The sequence below is a fragment of the Eptatretus burgeri genome, chromosome 4, assembly GCF_056783735.1.
Source record: "Eptatretus burgeri isolate ZD-2024b chromosome 4, Ebu_testis_v1, whole genome shotgun sequence".
Lineage (NCBI taxonomy): Eukaryota > Metazoa > Chordata > Myxini > Myxiniformes > Myxinidae > Eptatretus > Eptatretus burgeri.
This window is the reverse complement of record NC_140964.1, coordinates 32,732,625-32,746,683: the sequence shown is the minus strand read 5'-3', so window position 1 is coordinate 32,746,683 and position 14,059 is coordinate 32,732,625. Positions and strand designations below refer to the sequence as shown.

Here is a 14,059-nt window from a genome sequence, read left to right as displayed (position 1 = left end):
GCCACCGTATGGCTGTGTGTGCTAAGAAGAACGGTAAACCTCGTCGTACCGTAGACATGCAATCTCTGAACTGCCACACTACACGCGAAACCCATCACACACAATCACCCTTCCACCAAGCACGGTCTGTACCCTCAGGAACACTGAAGACAGTATTTTATGCATGGAATGGATATCACAGCATTCCGCTGGAAGAAGGTGACAGACACCTCACGACCTTCATCACACCCTGGGGCAGGTACCGCTACCGTACCGCTCCACAAGGGTATATCGCCTCTGGCGATGAATACTCAAGGCGTTTTGATGAGATAGCCTCTGACTTTCCAAACAAAACAAAGTGCACAGATGACACTCTACTATGGGCTGACAACTGAGAAGAAAGTTTCTTCCAGGCTTGTAAGTGGCTGAATATCTGTGGACGAAACGGCATCACCCTCAACCCAGAGAAGTTCGTATTTGGCCAGGAGACTGTGGAGTTCGTTGGATTCCAGATCACACAGGATAGCGTTCGGCCCTGCAAACGATTCCTACAAGCTATCATGGAATTTCCTCTGCCCAGAAACATCACGGATATCCGCTTATGGTTTGGGCTGGTAAATCAAGTTTCATATGCATTCAGTATGACAGAGCGCATGCTACCTTGTCGAGCCTTCCTCAAGCCTGGCACCACATTTGCCTGGGACGACTGCCTGAACGAATTGTTTCACGAATCTAAGAAGGTCATTGTCGATGAGATCGAGTCTGGCGTACAGATATTCGACAAGTCAAGACCAACATGCCTCGCCACAGATTGGTCGAAAGTCGGCATCGGATTCTGGCTCTTCCAGAAACATTGCTCATGTCAATCAACTAACCTGTTCTGCTGTCCCACAGGATGGAAGATCACACTAGTCGGAAGTCGTTTCACACACTCAGCAGAATCTCATTATGCCCCTACTGAAAGGAAAGCATTAGCCGTGGCTGACGCATTGGACAAAGCTCGCTATTTTGTCCTGGGATACAAGGATCTCACTATCGCGGTCAACCATAAACCGCTTCTCAAGCTCTTTGGTGACAGATCACTTGATGAAATCCCAAACAACAGACTCCGGAACCTCAAAGAAAAAAACACTTTGCTACATGTTCAACAGGGTCCATGTCCCTGGTGTAAAGAACAGAGCAGCGGACACCATTTCCCACCACCATACTGGCGACGTCAATCCCGAGAAGATGCACCTGACAGATGACATATCATCCATTGCATCTCCGCCCCAGAGTGACAACACCATTCCTTAGCCTACAGTACGGCAAGACTTCCTTGCATCGAGACATCAAACACTGATTCATCCTCATAACACTCGAGACCATCACCTGGAACAAGGTTTGATTGGCTACTAGTAGTGATAAGAATATGAACAGGTTGGTGAACATCATCGAATCAGGCATGCCGATCTCTCGTCAAGATATCCCATCGACTCTCCAAGAACACGACCAATACCGGGATCACCTACATACCGTGGATGGAGTAATCACCTACAAGAATCGCATTGTCATCCCACCGTCCCTCCGACAGGACTGCCTGGAAGCTCTTCATGCTGCACATAAAAGCGTATTGTTGCGAATTCTGGCCCGTCCGGCATGCGATCGGCCACTTGACTCGAATGGCGGCCGCTTCGCCCACCGAACGTGCAATTCAGTCGTGACCCTCCGGGAACTACCGCCAGGAGCCAGTCACGGGTGGGGATTTAACCTCACCACAACTCAGTCCACATTCTACCCGCGCGAAATAAGGTCCGATCGCCGAATGGTCGATTTACCTAAGTACCCGCGCGGATAGCGTACCGAGGAGTTGTATCACGCCACAGGTCGACTCCGGCCACGAACCACTTAAGCAGCTCGTTCCGTACTACAGGGATAACCAAGCGGAGTTATCGTCGACCTTGACGGTTCAGATTAGTTACCGGGTGTTTTAAACCCACTATTAATCCTTTACGTGATGCAAGATGGAGATTCAAACAAAGGAAAGGACGCAGCGAAACGGGGAACAATTGGACAAGCACACTTTTATTTCACACACACAAGCATGTATATACAGCCATACAGTAATGCACATATAAAAGCAAGGACACAATGCAGAGCTACAACCGAATATAATTATTACACAGGGACACTAAAACAGTTCTACTTCACCAGACTGGAGCCACACACACACACACACACACACACACACACACACACACACACACACACACACACACACACACACACACACACACACACACACACACACACACACACACACACACACACACACACACACACACACACACACACACACACACACACACACACACACACACACACACACACACACACACCCCAAAAGAAATGGAAGTCGCGACTTCCCTTTGTGTGTCGAGTCCTTCTCTCGTGACCGCAACTCTGAGCTCCGCTGGCGTAGTCCGCGAGCTCGTGCCTCGCGCCGCACGTGTGGTCCACTCGACAGCACGGACGGGGTTTTGGGAAACGGACGGGATTTTCCGGCACTATCTCCGCGCTCGCTCATGGGATTCCAGGGTTCACGCGAGGCTCGAGGGCTCGGCAGGAACAACAAGCTCGCCAGGATCAAAAAGGCTAGCGCAAGAAACAGGAACAAGAAGAAGACCTTGCAGGAACAACTAGCAGACGACCCGAACCAGAAGACCAACGAACCCTCCTCGTCTGCCCCTTTTGTAGCGCGGGGCTCTGCCCTTCGCCCCGCCCCGTTTCTGGCTCCACCTCCCTTCTGGAAGATTCCCAAAAAGGGGCGTGCCCTCTCGTTCCCTCCTCCCCGCGCCGTGCCGGGGACGAAGAAAGTCAGTTTTGGCTCGGGGCCAGGGAATTATTCCCCCAAAATCAGGGCCCCACCTTTTTTCACCTTTGACCTCCGGCTCAAATCGCACCTCCCCCATGCCAAAGCGTGGTAAAAGCAGGAGGGAAAATCCCACAGGCGTTGTTGGGTTTTCTTCCCCACGCGCCGTACGACGAGGGAAGGAAGATTCGGGCGGGAGATTCCTCTTCGCACCTCAGCCGCCACTGCCACTCCGCCCCTCCCATCCGTCCCGCGGAGATCGTGACGGCACGGTGCTCGTTGAATGGCGAGTGGCGAAGATGTGGTAGCGTAGTTGTGGAAGGTGGCGTCGTGGTGTGAATGGCGTGATTGTTGGCGTCGTGTAGTGAATGGCGTGATCGTTGAGATGTTGGTTGTGGCGATGTTCGTTGTTGTTCTTGCACCAAATTAACGACAGCCAAAGAAAAACGACTAACTGAAGAATCGCAGCCCGAATGGATCACATATATTCCCTCTATACAATGGGTTTGGGCTAACTACACATGAACTTTCTGATATATCTCACCTGAGGACCCTTTATGGTGTAATGCGAATTTCCACAGCCGTAACACTACCCCCTCCCCCTTTTACAGACTCGTCCCGAGTCGTCAAATTCTCGCGCACCATCATGCGTAGTTCTCCCCAAATACGTTTTACCTTCGGATCCCTGAGTGCAACATTTAGTGTATTCGTGTCCCCAAAATAAATAACCTGAGGGCTGAGTAACTAACTAACAAACACACTCACTCACTCAGACGACTTAAATAATATTGCCGGCGCCAGACAGACATGCCGGGGGCGCACTTATATGTACAATACATCTTAACCTTATAATTTACACTAAACCATGGCCCAGGATCAATGGACTCTGAAGGCAGAAAAGTCAAAAGAAAACCGGTGCACAGGCCGCCACTGCAGGACCGTGTTGTAGCTACCAACAGGACAGTCCTTGCAAATCACGACGATCCCGGCGCACATGGTAATGAACAAGGGGGGGGGGCGAATCAAAACAGAACTGGGGGGCAAACTGATGAGGGCAGTAGGCATGGCATGGCAAAGGTGACAGGCACACACAGCCTGCAGAGCCAGGCCGCTGCATGCAAACACAGCCGGCAGACCATCGACCGGCACAGGCCTTGAAGAACCAGCTGCAGACGATCCGGCCGGTACAGGCTTCGCAGCAAAACAACAGCTGCCGATGAAGTTGGCCGGCCTCCCGCCATGCAGTGCAGGTTGGGGGAGGGAGTGCGGTTGGTGCTGGCCACTCAAAAGGCGGGCTCGGGCCTACCTAACCGTCTCCCTCCAAACTTATCGCCTTTGCCTGTCTGTCCATACCCACCCCCCTTAATTTGCAAAAAAACAATTTAGCCCCAACTTTTTTTTTGTTGTTTTTATTTTTATCTTTACTTCCCCACTAGAAATCGTCCCCTATCCCCCTTTATCATCTTTGTTCGGCAAACCTATCGTCTCCTAGCCTACTCCCAACCCCTACGTTCCCTTCCTGGAGTGGAATGAGGGAGGGCTAGCGTCCTGCGCCGAGGCCCAAGTAAAGCCTCAGGATGGCCTCCTCAGACTTCAGCGATCTACCCAGAGTGGGTCCAGCGGCCCACAGCGAGAGCGAGGGGATGGATGGTGCGGAGGGGTACACTTCCAATCTACCCTATCCATTTAACTTTTGAACTACCCCGGGGCTTTCAACAAGCCCCTCTCGCTTAAACTATTGGTTCTAACAACCAGGATTCCCGTCGCCTGTGTTGGAGTCCTCACAATTTTGGGCCGTGCCCCCCAATTTTCTGTCCGTGTCCTCACACGGTTTCGTGGCTGGGACACGTGGCTCCCTTGGCAGGCACTACCCTCTGCCGATTCTCTAACAACGGCACCCCTAGGCACTACACTGCCTCCGAGCCTACCAGCTCCCTAAACACCGGGGAGCGCCCTCCCTGGCGACTCCCTTGAAACGCTCACATGGCAGGTTGGCGCCCCGGGCCCCTTCCCTGGGTGCCCGTGCCCAATGCACTGCCCACTCGGCTAATGGCGCCCGGGCCCCCGCATCATGCAGGCGCACCCGTGCCCACTACGCTATCCCGGCCCCCCATGGGCCCTTGGCCTCCCAAGGACGATTAGCCCGGTGCACTCACTCAGCGATACTCACCTTTCGCAGCCACGCTCCCAGCCCATCAACAGGGCTCCTGCACCCCTCCAAACGGGTTTCGAGCCTACTTCCCCACCAACAGCAAAACGACCTCCATTTTGTCAATTGAACTAACCCACTAACTCACTTTATCCTGACCCCGGGGTCCCTTCGGTTGGAATCACTCCTCCCCCCAATCACTCATCGCACCATGCATTCCACAATCACTCCATACACTCAGACCCGCTGGCCTCACTCACCAAGCACATGTCCGCTCTTCAACTCACACCTTGCTGAATCCTGCCATCCTGCTCACTACATCCCCTAACTACCACGTGCTCCCTTACACTACAGCACGTTCCTTTTAACACTACGTAGAGAAGCTACGTCCCCTCTACCATTCAAAGTCTGTCCATGTCTCCAAATCCTCAAAAATCATTTTCCATCCTAAACCTGACAACAATCCCTCCAACTAATCCATTCCACGGGCCCCATGAGGACTTACCCCTGCCCCATGAAGCCGGTCTAGCTAACACTAACCCTTCCCCCTAACTAGTTGTATCCTGTGCCCGGGACCAAGGGGATCTTCCACCCCTTGCCTGGGAATCCTGTTCACTCGAAGCGAGGCCTGCTTTTTTTTTTTTAAGCGCGTGCACCAGCGCGGCAACTCACAGCCTGCGCTCATTTTGCAGGACGTCATGGCCGCTGTTCGTGCCTCGCCCCTCTTGGACGGCACCATCCGGCAGGGATTTAATCACCTCCTGCCGGATTCCAACCATACAGCCACGACGTCACTGCGCATTCAAAAAAACAAGCCTCGCGTTCCGAGGGGTTCCCCACACGAACACATGTGCTCTGCCCGTCCGTGACCTGTGTCGTGCGCTCTGCGAACAGAACACACTGCACAGGCCACATAGAGCTTCACACACACGCCCGCGTGGAGAACCCATCTGGTCCAAAACCGTTTATCCAGCCTAACCTTTGTCCGTCCGCGGGATCGGCAACATCCACCGCTGGCGTTTCCGGACCGGGCTTCACTCCCGGAGGCGCGCACGTGGCGGCCTCGTGCGTAGCACGGCACGAACCTCGCGCTCGCCGCTGGGTAAACCCGGCACGGTTCCCAAAACATCTACGGCCGCTACCCGGCCTTTGTCCCTCTGTCGCCGCCATCGTCGCCATTCCATCCACGCACACCTGCGTGTTACGACGCTCACACTCCATTCCATTACATTCACATTCGGAGACGCGGCTGCGTGCTCCCGCATGCCGACCGTCATCTCCCTTGCATACCGCTCTCTCACACACACGGTCTCCCTTGCACTCGGCCGTTCACTCACGCATGCCATTTCCCTGGCACATGGCCTTCCACTCGCACAGGGGTTTTCACTCAGACACGGGGCCTCTGTCACACACGCGGTCACTCTCACACATGTCCTTGCACCCACGCTATGTGCGCGTTGCAGCATGCATTTCACCACGCTCGTATACACACATTTTGACACCATACACACCAGGACCACACTCGTAACCACACTGGGGATTCGTGCCACCCCAAGGGTTTCCGGGGCCTCTACACCCCCAAAGCTCTCTGTGCACTCGCCCACAGCACTCGCCCCTTCAACCTCGCTCGGCACGACCGGACACGCCTGGTCGTGATCTGCCTCAAGGGAGCATAGCGTCTCCCTCCGTTCCCGAAGGAGGCTATCCAGCTGCTTGCACCGGGTCCCAACACATTCCGCAAGCTCGCCCCCATTATCCTCCACTACCTCCGTGTGTGTGTGTGCTCGTCCTGAACCCCGTCTTTCTCGTGCAGTCTCTCCCCTACCGTTTCCATCTCCCTCGTCTGTTATTTTTATTTCCTTTATTATCTCTGTCGTCACCTCGTGTCTCGTCTCACATGTCGTCTCACATGTCGCAGTCACCCCATTTAATTTTTCCCTCTGTGTCACCGTCACTTTCTCTGTCGTTACAAGTCTTGTCCAACACATTCCCCACCTTAATCTGTCTTCACCCGCCTCCATTGCGGGCATGACAGCCGTTGCACTCCCCACAGCTCGTTCGCTCCAGCACGTGGCGGCGCCATTTTGAGCTCCACTGCCCGCGTTTCGCTCCCCGCAATTGCCATTATGCCTGCCTGCAGGCCGATGCCCATGCTCTGCATCTCACCCCGCATTTTTTTCATTTCTTCTTTCATTCCGTTTGTGTTTCCATCCATTTTTTTTTATTCAAGCCTTCCATATTATTTTCCATCTATTGTGCATTTGTATTCATTTCGTTTTTCATTTCGCTCATTTGTTGCGTATTTCCATCCATTTTTGCCAGCAAAACCATTAATAGCTGGCCCATGTTAGGTGGGTCTGTGGCAGTCGCTTCGCCATCATTAGGCGTGGATTCGCCGGGGACCGGGGGAGGACCTTGACGGAGGAGGGGAGGGGGGGGGGTGTCAAAAGTCGCGGCCGCCACGCCCATTTCGAGCTCTGGGTCCGGTTGGGGGGGAAATTGTTCCTGCACACCAATGTCCTGCTCGGGGTTTCCATCCTGAGCCATGGATTCTACCAATCCCACATCCATTCCTAATACCCCGGCTCCCGCTCGCCTTGAGACTCCATCTTATTTCTCGTAAGAGATTAAAATTTTGCCTGCTCGTAATTTGGGGGTAACGGGGGGGGGGGGGTCGCCTCGCACACCCCTGGTCCGATCCCCGTGAATTTAGTCTGGAGACAGGAGAGTTTGTTTCCCGCTCGCTGACACCAGTGTTACGAATTCTGGCCCGTCCGGCGTGCGATCGGCCGCTTGACTCGAATGGTGGCCGCTTCGCCCACCGAACGTGCAATTCAGTCGTGACCCTCCGGGAACTATCGCCAGGAGCCAGTCACGGGTGGGGGTTTAACCTCACCACAACTCAGTCCGCATTCCACCCACGTGAAATAGGGTCCGTTCGCCGAATGGTCGAATTACGTAAGTACCCGCGTGGATAGCGTACCGAGGAGTTGTACCACGCCACAGGTTGACTCCGGACACGAACCGCTAAAGCGGCTCGTTCCGCACTACAGGGATAACCATGCGGAGTTATCGTCGACCTTGACGGTTCAGATTAGTTACCGGGTGTTTTAAACCCACTATTAATCCTTTACGTGATGCAAGATGGAGATTCAAACAAAAGAAAGGACGCAGTGAAACGGGGAACAATTGGACAAGCACACTTTTATTTCACACACACAAGCACGTATATACAGCCAGACAGTAATGCACATATAAAAGCAAGGACACAATGCAGAGCTACAACCGAATATAATTATTACACAGGGACACTTAAACAGTTCTACTTCACCAGACTGGCGCCACACACACACACACACACACACACACACACACACACACACACACACACACACACACACACACACACACACACACACACACACACACACACACACACACACACACACACACACACACACACACACACACACACCAAAAGAAATGGAAGTCACGACTTCCCTTTGTGTGTCGAGTCCTTCTCTCGTGACCGCAACTCCGAGCTCCTCCGGCGTGATCCGCGAGCTCGTGCCTCGCACCGCACGTGTGGTCCGCTCGACAGCACGGACGGGGTTTTGGGGAACGGACGGGGTTTTCCGGCGCTATCTCCACGCTCGCTCACGGGATTCCAGGGTTCGCGCGAGGCTCGAGGGCTTGGCAGGAACAACAAGCTCGCCAGGATCTCAAAGGCTAGCGCAAGGAACAGGAACAAGAAGAAGACCTTGCAGGAACAACTAGCAGACGACCCGAACCAGAAGACCAACGAACCCTCCTCGTCTGCCCCTTTTGTAGCGCGGGGCTCCGCCCTTCACCCTGCCCCGTTTCTGGCTCCACCTCCCTTCTGGAAGTTTCCCAAAAAGGGGTGTGCCCTCTCGTTCCCCCCTCCCCACGCCGTGCGGGGGACGAAGAAAGTCAGTTTTGGCTCGGGGCCAGGGAATTATTCCCCCAAAATCAGGCCCCCACCTTTTTTTTCACCTTTGACCTCCGGCTCAAAAGGCACCTCCCCCATGCCAAAGCGTGGGAAAAGCAGGAGGGAAAATCCCACAGACGTTTTTGGTTTTCTTCCCCACGCGCCGTACGACGAGGGAAGGAAGATTCGGGCGGGAGATGCCCCTTCGCACCCCGGCCACTCCGCCCCTCCCATCCGTACCGCGGAGATCGTGACCGCACGGTGCTCGTTGAATGGCGAGTGGCGAAGATGTGGAAGGTGGCGTCGCGGTGTGAATGGCGTGATTGTTGGCGTCGTGTAGTGAATGGCGTGATCGTTGAGATGTTGGTTGTGGCGATGTTCGTTGTTGTTCTTGCACCAAATTAACGACAGCAAAAGAAAAACGACTAACTGAAGAATTGCAGCCTGAATGGATCACATATATTCCCTCTATACAACGGGTTTGGGCAAACTACACATTAACTTACCGATATATCTCACCTGAGGATCCTTTATGGTGTAATGCGAATTTCCACAGCCGTAACAGTATCATCCATGATTGCCAGCGCTGAATTGTCTGTGTTCTGGCCTGCAATCACCCCTGCAATCAAATATGTCAGGAACAATTGCAACCACTGCAACCGCATGGCTCCCTCACAACCTAGCGCACCACCCATGAACCAGATCCTTCCAGACTACCCGTTCCAATGCATATGCGCTGATTACTTTCAATACAAGGGCTTTCATTACTTGCTCATCGTCGATAGATACTCCAATTGGCCTGTCGTTGAGAGGGCAACGGGAGGTTCGTCTGGCTTGGTGGATTCCCTGCGTCGCTGCTTCGTCACCTATGGCATACCTGATGAACTCTCTTCCGACGGTGGCCCTGAATTCATTGCTGGCAATACTCGCCAATTCCTACTGAACTGGGGAGTCCACCACCGCCTATCATCTGTCGCGTTCCCCCATAGTAACTGCCGGGCAGAAGTTGGAGTCAAAACCGTGAAGCGCATGATCACCGACAACACCGGCCCTCATGGTGAGCTGGACACAGATTCATTCCAGCATGTGATCCTGCAATACAGGAACTGTCCTGATAAGGACACAAAGCTATCCCCTGCCATGTGAGTGTTTGGCAGGCCGATAAAGGACTTCATACCTATCCTCCCAGGCAGATACAGATCCCATGAAACATGGAGAGACACTTTAGCCAACAGGGAAGCTGCTGAACGCTGGTCAGAGCACACAAGAAGGCTACCATTACTCGCTATTGGAGACAACGTCCGCATCCAAAACCAGATTGGCCACAATCCTCGCAAATGGGACAAAACAGGCACAGTGATTGAAGTCCGCCAGCACAACCAATGTGTCCTACGTGTCGACGGTTCAGGGTGAGCGACGCTCCGCAACAGGAAATTTCTCCGGAAATACGTCCCACTCCACACTCGGCTCCACGTCACTCCATCGTACATGACCTCTATCACCATGGCCCAGAGCTCCAGTGCAAACAGGACAACCATCTAACCACTTCAACACAGGATCGAACAATGCCATCCTCCACAGACCTCATGGGGCCATCATCACCAACTCGACCTGGTGATACTCGTGCATACCAGGACCCACCAATGATGAACGACGACTTGATGCCTTTGGACTACAGGACGCCACTTAACACCTCGCATCTCCGAGCACCTGCCTCACAGGTCAAAACACCTGCCACTCCAGTCACCGGTGCTAGAAGCTCGCGTACTCGGCGTCCACCTGCATGGCAAACATCAGGTGACTACGACATGACCAGCGTTGTGTTTGGGGCAGAATAATCCCCCTATCCATGTCTTGCGTGATGGGTAGTCCACCCCACATGATCGCACGGTTTATTTCTCTTCTTGTTACTTATCCATATAAACTCTTCAGTTACATTTCGTTCAGTTACATTTACACATCAGGTACAAATACTCATAATATATCAGTCCTTCTTCCTTGTCCATCACAATGACTTGGAGGGAGATAGAGAGTAATGTATGAACACGAACATTGGTAAAGGTAATAACAGTTATATTCTTGTGTATTTGCAGATGCAGCTTCATCATTTGTAATCTAATAAACAGATGTCACAAAATGGAGTAGTTCCTATTTACTCAGGATAAAAAAAGCAAGCAGATTTTTTTTTTATATACCTTGTCGAGGCTCGGATGAGAGCTAACACAACGCACATCAAGGGGGGCATGAGACAGGAGGGGAGGGAGTGGGAAGGACAAAATAGTGGGGAACAGAGACATTTGGAGATCTGTGGAAGGGAGAGGGATGGGACGAGGAACATGGGGAATAGAAGATGGACATTACAGGGACTTTCAGGAAGGAAAGCAGGGAATTTGAAGGAGGTGGGCTTGGGTGGATTATATGGGGGTAGAAAAGATCGAGGATTTGGATGGGGGATGATAAGAGGTGGTGGTGAACAGCTGCTGTTTTGAAGACCTGGAGGGAAGAATGGGAATGAATAGAGTGAGGGAGTTTATTCCAAAGGTGGGAAAAAAGAGGAATGAAAGCGTGAAGGTGAGCATTGATTCGTGATTTTGGTAGTTTTACCAGAAGGGGGTTGTTGGCGGACCTTGAGTGCCCTGCGGAAATGTGGTGGGGACAAATCGCAGAGAGAGTAGGGGGGCGAGGCTGGAGAGGAGACGGTAGAAGACAGAAAGACCACCGACCAACCTGCGGTGAGTGAGTGAGAGGCCCAAAGACTCAGCCTCATTGCGGGAGATGCCAATGATCCGAAATGCCTTGGTTTCTACAGCGTGAAGCCGAGAAAGGTGGGAGGCAGGAGCACCAGCCCAGAGGGGAGAGCAGTACTCAATCAGGCTGTGGATGAAAGCTTTGTAAGTGGTCAGGAGCTCAGGTGGGCCGAGGAAGGACCTTTCATGACGGAGGATTCCCAGTCGGCAACTGAAGCACCAATGCACTGATGATGAAGAAGCAGCAAGCTCTCACTTGTTAAAATTAAATAATTAACTAAACAAACAAATAAAAAAAACACTATCGTTAAGAAATCGTTGAGGCCTGTTCCAAGTCAAGGCGTGGTTGAGCAGGCCAAAAAACATGGCGGCTTCAGACCCCAGCGAGGTTACCAAGATCCAGAGAACGAGGTGGCCGAGGATCGCCTGATGAAGTATATAATTAAATAAGGCCGTTAATTTTCTTCAAAAGGGGTGTTTTAATTAACCCAAACACACAATTTTCATGCTTACACTTCCTTGGAGTTTTATTAGTTATTGAAGAAGAACTCTTTTGTCAAGTTGAATATTTTATTGACAATGATAATGGCATTTTATCTGCAATCAAAAAGGAAAATAGACAATATTAGTCTGATTACTTTCACGCGATATGGTACACAGGAAAATGCCATGAACAAACAATGAAGATCTCATATCGGCATTTGCATATTGAACATTACTAACTGGCGATATACAATTGCACTAATGATAATAATACGAACCAACGATAATGTCCAACTATAATGAATGAAATAATAAAGGACAAATGCACAAGACACAAGGACATAGGGCAATGACAATCACTTCAGTTATGCATGCAAAGTTTCAGGCTGCAAGGTTTTATAGTTTTGGAGGAGACAGACACAAACATTGCCTTTTATTAGTGTAGATTTTGAATCAAATATGCGGTTGCTTCATTTTACTCCAGTACGTTAAGTCTACTTCCTTGAACACGTCGGTGTTTTCACGCAAATTCAATATTTTGAACCAAGGAAACCAGCCGAGCTGAATCAAGATAACGAGAGTAGGGTGAATATACTGATTCTGGCTCACTTTTCCCCATGTAAGTGAATGGGGGATTTTCAGCGATTCATATTTTTTTCCCCTAAAAATAAACCCCCTTTTTATCCCAAGGTATATTTATTTGTCTCCCCTTTTTAAATAACCAATGCAATAAGATAAAGATTTGTTCAAGTAGTAAAGTAGTAATGTGATTTGTTAAAGGTGATTCTCAAGAAATATCTGAAACATGTAAGCCAAGGGACACTCTTTTTCAAATAACCAATGCATATTGTTTAGCTCACTCATTGAACCTATAAAGATTTGTTCATTCTCAAATTCCTTCAATAGTTTAATTTTCTTTGCACAATAATGCCCATCTAAAATATTTAAAAACAAACATTTGAATCTTTATATTTTTTAAGATACCCCTTTTGTGCCATTACGAAATGATAAACTTCTCTTAATGCTGTTGTTTGACCACCTCCTGAGCCTCAGATTATTTTTTGCACAAGCCATGCCCACTTTTCATAAGCCCCGCCCACTTTTACTAAGCCCCACCTACTCTTACATCATTTCCAGTTCATCTCTGACTCACAAATAAATCACTAGAAAATTCTAGAATGTTATGGTTTTGAAAAAATTTCCAAGGCTTGTCTGGGCTGTTAGGCAATTTTTTTCAAACAATCCTCCATTTTGAAAAAGGAAACCATAGCAACCAGTCTTTCTCGATAAAAGGTTCAACCAAGACTCCATTTTAAAAAAAAATTCTGACAATGGAGTGCTGTACTGACTTTGGGGTTCCTTGGAGTTTTACTACTTGTATGGAACTAAATTCAAACCTCTTATCTGTTGAGGTAAGATTTTATTTTCCTATTTTAAAAGTTTGATTGAAGCATACTCATTTAAGAATTAAATCACTGAATTAATACATTATTATTTTCTCTCACAGGAAATTGTATCTGAAAATACCGATTTTGCCACAACCTGTGGTGAAATTGTTGGCTTGGTTGAAGACCTTGTGAGCAACCAAGACCCACAGAACGAGCTAGACCTTGGGTGGGATGATTTTGGCGTTCCTTGGAGTTCTACTACTTGTATGGAACTAAACCTTCAAGTTGATGAACTGGATTCAAACCTCTTATCTGTTGAGGTAAGATTTTATTTTCCTATTTTCAAAGTTTGATTGAATCATAGACTCATTTAATAATTAAATCACTTAATTAATACATTATTATTTTCTCTCACAGGAAATTGTATCTGAAATACGAAATGAAAATACTGCTTTTGCTACAACTTGGGGCGAAATTGTTGGCTTGGTTGAAGACCTTATGAGCGACCAAGAC

General features: G+C 50.2%; 1 protein-coding gene across 7 annotated transcripts in view; it reads right to left on the bottom strand.

Moving 5' to 3' along the window:
* Nucleotides 1–14,059, bottom strand: part of RFT1 (RFT1 glycolipid translocator homolog) — a 92,497-nt gene that overhangs the window by 61,719 nt on the left and 16,719 nt on the right. For 2 of the 7 annotated variants that reach the window (XM_085877336.1, XM_085877334.1), the window contains exon 2: nt 11,656–11,902. The exons of 4 other annotated variants lie outside the window; for them this stretch is intronic. The gene's annotated coding sequence lies outside the window, so the exon portion shown is untranslated. Of the gene's footprint in view, nt 1–9,447; nt 9,548–11,655; nt 11,903–14,059 lie in introns of all 7 variants that reach the window. One more of the 7 variants, XM_085877335.1, reaches the window with a different exon arrangement.